Source organism: Falco biarmicus, chromosome 1, assembly GCF_023638135.1.
Source record: "Falco biarmicus isolate bFalBia1 chromosome 1, bFalBia1.pri, whole genome shotgun sequence".
Classification (NCBI taxonomy): Eukaryota; Metazoa; Chordata; class Aves; order Falconiformes; family Falconidae; genus Falco; species Falco biarmicus.
Window position 1 is genome coordinate 5,408,628 of NC_079288.1, and position 6,000 is coordinate 5,414,627.

The following is a 6,000-nucleotide window of genomic DNA, read 5'->3' on the forward strand; positions in this document are numbered from 1 at the left end:
AATGGGCAGGTTTTTAGATGCTTTTTTCACTCTTTGGTAGCCTGAGGGGAGGCGTATTATTTGCCAGGCCAGGAGATTTGTATGCCTGGTTTGAGTTATTGACTGTGTGGGTTTCCACTTCACAAGGAATTCCGATAATAAAAAGCTCATTGCTAGCCAATGTTATTGGTCATCCACCTTGGGCAGATGCTAGAAGACGTGAAATGATACTGATCCTAGAATGTGGAAAGCATTGTCTCAGAAGAGACTAAATGATTACTTGCATATACATAAGGATGGGAGAGGGACCAGAAAAGGATTTAAAAACCAAGCTTGCAGGCCTTTGCTCAAGGAGATTATTTACAGATATATCACTGCTATATCCTGTGATAATAAAACAAATAGGTAATGACTCAGTCCTGAAATCATTGTAGCAGTGAGGATGACTTGCAGGATCAATGGTAAAGGCACAGCTTTGGCTGTTGAGTAGGAAGAAGACTAAAGGATGCCCCAAACAGTAGGCACATTCCAATTTTACAAAGCATACCACTTTGGGGTTAATTCTGAATTGTTCTTACACTCAGCAGTGCAAAAAGGCAACATTCCACTGGTTTTGTTGTTTTATAAAGGTTATAAAATGTTAGTCCAATGCAGGGCAAAAGGAAATGAAGATTTCATCTGTAATCTGCTTCTTATAACACCAGAGGGCTGTTGCAGATCTCACCAGCACTTCTATTCAGTATTTTTATTAAATTCAAGAAACAAATGTTACAAATTTGAATTGGATCTTACCAGTTTTAGCATTCCATTCACTATAAGATGAAGTTGGACTGAAGTATATTTTGCTAGACATTATTGTAGGGTTCTTGCACATTGCAAGGTAGAAGTGGCTAAAAATAAAAAAGGATTCTCTTTGAACTATCACAAAAGAATCACAATGGGCTGCTTTTCTATGTGCTTTCCTAGAAATTACTCTGAAGTATTTCTAGTTGCAAGCTATGTATTTCTATCAACTGGGAAAGAATGACTTCTTATAATACACTTTCAACAAATAGTGAAATGAAGAATGCTACCTAAATTATGTAAAACTGATAATACCAAGAGACTGTCACAAACTTATGAAAACATGAACGACTGCACTTGGCAGCAGCTGTTGTGATACTTCATCCTTTGTCAATAAAAGAAAGCAATTTTACAATAGCACGTTTTGATATGCTATAGAATTTATTGAACTACTTCATCTCAGTGAGGCAAACCATGAAGATATTGATCAGTTGTTTCAGTAAAAAGGAAAGCATAAATAAGAATTTACAGGTTTGATCCATAATAAAGAGTTGAGAATGTCATTTGCTTCATTTTTCCTTTGAGCCATGTTTGAAAAAAATAATTAAATCCTTTAAAAACTTTAGATTTCAATTTAAACTTATAATTTTACCTTTAGGGATTAATCAGATGACTAATGAAGTAGATAGAAGACTTTTAAAGATTTCAGTGGGTATTGAATTAAAGCTCATATTACTGCTTACATTAGATTTATCAACTTGCTGTGGAATATACTATAAAAAGAGTATAGCTGTGGGACTTTTTCCAGTACTGTCCAAACCAAGTGAATAATTACCCTAACCTTTCCCATTCCTGAGCAGCACCTCTATTTGGAGAAATAATAATGAGTTTTAAATGAGAGGAATGCAGCAAAAACTTTTGCATGAGTCTTTTCCTGCAACTATTTTAACTGCACTTTTCGTGCTAGTTATAAACCATACTTGAAGTGCTCTTTATATGTTTTGACATTCTGTCTCAAAATTCAAATCGAGAGTTTAATGGACTCTGATAAGTTTTGGATCAAGTTTGGAACTATTTCCACACAAATGTTTGGGTTTTTTTTAATTTCAGCTTTCCTACTACTGCACCAGTAACAATTATAGTTATCAATAAACATGAGGTACTCAATGCTGGCAGTTAAAGTTATTTTAGTCACATACTACCTAACCGTGCTCAGAGTCTGTACAGTTAAAATGTGTTTTTCCTTTGGCAGCCTTTTCTTATGGTTCAGCATCATTTCTCTCCAAGTGTCTTATCAGCATCCAGAAGTTTGTCTCATAAAGCAAACAGCAAAACTTTAATTATCTTCTTTTCATTGTAAGTCAAGGGTCTAAATTTTGACCAAGAAATTGCCTTAGTCTCAAATGTTGGCAAATTTTTACCATATGATCTCAGGAAAACCTTGATGGGAAGCCATCTGTAGGCCACCTGAGAGTTCTGGGGGTTTTATTTAATAGAGGGAAAGACAGCCCTACCCTGGCTAGAGATTATTGGCTCATTAAGCAGCTCCACTCTTCTGATGTTGTCTCTGAAGATAACAGTCTTCACTTTTTCAGCATAGTTTATACCATGCCTCTTGACTGATTTTGGAGCTTGTTCATTGTTACAATCTTATTTTACTCCATATAAATAGACAGATCACAGGGCCAGACCAAAAGTCACCATGTCACTCAGCTGTATCCTAAGCTTCACAGATCAACTAATAGGAAATGTAATTTTTTTATCTAATACTCCCATCTGTCATATTAGAATACTTTATTTCAGTTGTATGAAGAGGCTGAGTCTACTGCATAGCACTAGATGGCAGTAACATATTACACTTCCCAGTGAAATCATCAAATGTGTCATTAGTTATCTGGGTTGGGAAACGTAAACTGAGTGCAAAATAGAACCACATTTCTTTTCTGAGTTTGTTTTGGTCTACAGTCTGAAGTTGATCCAAGCTGACCACAAAAACCATTTCTCATGCTGCATACAGCATACTTCCCTGCAAGGGCAAGCTAATTAAGCTCTTTATGTGTCTGCCAAGAAAACCGTAGATATTGTTAGTTCAGACACCAGAAAAATCGGCTTTATGCATATCACATTTAGCCAAATCTGCGGTCATGCAGTTGCACTGAATTTTAGATAAATGTGATTAATGTCAATGGCATAGTGTACAAAGATGTAGTTTCAGTTAGTCTTGAATGGAGATTTTTCATCAGGTGTAAATTGATGTAACTGTAAAAGAATCTCTGTTCTTATTGGCTAAAACTGATGTAAAACAGTCTGTGAACTTTTAAACACAAGTTTTTGCTGCAGAAGCTTCTGTTAGTAATGTGCTGATATTGAGGTGATAAATGTGTTCACCTGAAAGATGCAGAGCTATGATTTAAGGAATAACCAACCCCTCTTATCATAGATAGATTTTTATCTCTTGCTTTCACCAAAACACCTCTTGATTGTAGACCAAGCAGACTTCTTTGCTGAGGCAAGTTTTTGACTATTAAAGGTTTGTGTGGGTGAATTTGGATGAACTGTCCTGAGTGAAGGTTCACCCAAAGGAAGGTTGTAGAGTTGACCATACACTGTTTATTTCACCATAAAGCCAAAGTGTCTTGGAGGGTTTTGTAGTGACTGGCCCAGAAAACATGAGTTTCACTTCTCATTCTGCTGTTGACTGAGCAGATCACTTTAACTTGTGTTCTGTTGTTAAAATGTAAATAATCATATTTAACTGTTTATGAAAGCATGTCAAGATAAACTAATGAAAGCAGGTTTTACTTGCAATTACTACTGGCTATTAACTCATATCCTTTCATTTCATTTCAGCCATAATGAGAATTCTACCCTGTTCTTTGCAATTTATTACTCCATGCTTCTTCAGGCAGAACTGATTTTTTATGAACAGAACCAGTAATTCACTTTAATTTTACACTACTTCCTTTTCTCCCTCATGACTTTTCACGAATAGGATCCTTACAGTATAAATCTCTTTAGAGACAGATCCTTATGCATTTTTACCATGAACTATGGTGGTGATATATAATGTTATTTTTATATATATATTTGAGAGAGTGAGAGAGAATAATCTAGATCTTTCCAGATCCTGTTCTCCTCAAATTAAAATGTTAGTGTCAGAATCCATCTCTTGAGCCAACATTTATTCATGCATGAGAAAAGGCTTCAGTCTGAGATATTGGTAATATTATACCTTGGTAAGTCTCAGTGAGAAACTGCAAACTGAAGAAATTTACATGAACAATATTTTGGACAATGTTTAAAATTCTTCATGGTCTACTTTTAAGATGCTATGGTTTTATTTTATAATGTCTAAGTAAAATATCTGTACTCTGATCTTCCTGCTCAGGTTGGCTGGTATTTTCCACGATGAGAAATTTTGTGATGTTGAGATTACTTACTATGAAATGTATTTATTACTCTTTAAGAGTTCAAGGATCAAAATTTGTTTCAAAGTATTCATTCCAGCTCCTCTTGAAAACACCCTTACCGTGATGGTGCAGTTTCAAACAGCCTATGTAATGAAGCAAAGTAATATTTTTCCTAACGTGCTAAGGTTTTGGTTTGGTTTGGAGTGATCACTAAAAGAGAGGTTATTTCAGGCCAGCACCTCAGTTTAAAAACAGTTTTGCTGAAATAAGAGTTTGAAAGACTTGGAGAGTAACAACAGGGCATTTTTCTATGCCAACTCATGACAATATGCAATAGAGCAGCCTTTGCCTAAAGCAGACGTTGCTCTGCATTGCAGTTTTTTATGACAGCTTTCTATTTGTTACTTAGAAAAAGAACTTGGTGATTTGATCTGTAAGTTCAAGGCTCAGAGGGACTTTGTGTTGGGCTTTAAAGATTTAGGTGTTTTGTTAAACAGCTAGCTAAATAAATAACATCAAAATGATTGTAAATGTATTCTTATTTGGTGGCAAAAGCTATGATTTGGAATCCTTATTATTTCTCCTTCCAATCTGCAAATTGCCTTTTATAGATCTAATTAAACTTATTGCATGCCCTTTCACACCAAATATTGATCAGATAAAGCTTAGTTTCATGAAATTTCTATGTTCAAAGAACATAGTAAAATATTCTCTGCCCCTGGTAAGACAAAACCTACTAATTCTATTCTAAGAGTACAAAATAGCACAGTGGTGTTTTTTGCTCTGCTTAGTTCCTTACCAACTGTGATCAGCATGAGTGATCTGCTGATGTTTCTAAAATGTCTATCCTGTCTACAGAGTTGTAAGATATGGCTGGCTGCAATTAGTATTTGTCAGTTCCCAGGAGGTAGGAAACAATATTTTAATTGGTTTCCCTGGCTGTGATGAAGATACTATGAATGTATATACATACTGTGAGGCTGGAGAGATAGTATCTGGACTTCTGATAGAGTGCTGTTACATTTACTGGTGGAGATTAAAGTCAAATGAATTGTATTTACAAGCCACTGGGGGAAAAAGGCACAGCCCAGTTTTAGTTCACAGTTCCTGTTGATTTCAAACAGAAAAAGCAGCTAAACAGCCCAAATATAGGGCTACATTTACTTTTTGTCCCATGTTTTCTTTCATTACTAGCTCTTTTTAAAATATCTTGCATAAGTAGATTTATTACTATGAATAACATCCTCAAAAAGGAATAAATGTTTCTTCCCATTTTTTTGTACATCCCAATTTGATGTACATCAGTAATGTGTTCCAATGGGGAACTGCAGTGTCCTTTGAAAGCATCAGTCTTCTGCACAGTAATTACACCCATGTGAAAGATGGTGTAAAGACAATCACACACATATTAAGTCACTACTGGGACATAGTAAACTAGTAATAGAATAGAGTAAATAATACCATTCAGCCCTGCTGGATCTAAAGGCTCGATCTCTAACCCTAAATGGCATTTGCAAAAATTTGTAAGCTTTTAATCTAGCTAGTGCTATCCTTTTAAAGATTTGTCTCTGAAAGTCTGGACATGTTAAAAGATTTCTGTCATTAAATGTCCACAACCTAAGCAGGTTTGCGCCTTAATTTTAATAAACCGGTTGAATTATTTTTTAAAAAATCTTAGATCACAATGAAGCATATGCAGATTGAATGAACATTACAATCTGCCTTTGTAAATGAAAGCAGTAGTAGTCACTTGCAGATACAGTGTTGGGGATTTTGCATTTTCTTAATTTATTTTAGAATGGTCCTCTTTGAAACCACCTAATGTTCA